This window comes from Morone saxatilis, unplaced genomic scaffold (assembly GCF_004916995.1).
Source record: "Morone saxatilis isolate NCDOM2014 unplaced genomic scaffold, NCSU_SB_2.0 Contig5, whole genome shotgun sequence".
Taxonomy (NCBI): domain Eukaryota; kingdom Metazoa; phylum Chordata; class Actinopteri; family Moronidae; genus Morone; species Morone saxatilis.
The window spans coordinates 6,053,790-6,054,125 of record NW_023340095.1 but is presented as its reverse complement, the minus strand read 5'-3'; the positions used below and the strand labels follow the sequence as shown (position 1 = coordinate 6,054,125).

General features: G+C 44.3%; 1 protein-coding gene across 1 annotated transcript in view; it reads right to left on the bottom strand.

Moving 5' to 3' along the window:
- Window positions 1-336, bottom strand: part of hdac4 (histone deacetylase 4) — a gene marked incomplete in the record, with an annotated part of 49,774 nt that overhangs the window by 35,363 nt on the left and 14,075 nt on the right.

The window sequence follows — 336 nt, the reverse complement described above, 5'->3', positions numbered from 1 at the left end:
GTGTGACCATATATGGAGGCAGCTTCCTCTAGAGCACAGTTGCCAGGGTGACAGGGGGAAGTAGGGATACACGAACACAGACAAGAAAGACTTGCTAGAAGACTTGCTGATTGCAGGCTGATTCATCCTTCTCTTGGAGCAAAGACAGCATTTACAGACATTAACCAAATCAACATCATGTAAATGACAAATACACACACGTGCAAACACAGAGACTCCTAAACACATTTCTACTAATATACACATGCACACATATAGCTGGCTGCTCTACCACGGCTGTTCAAATGTTACCTTAGATACCATTCTTGACACATACATGCGCGCGCACACACACAC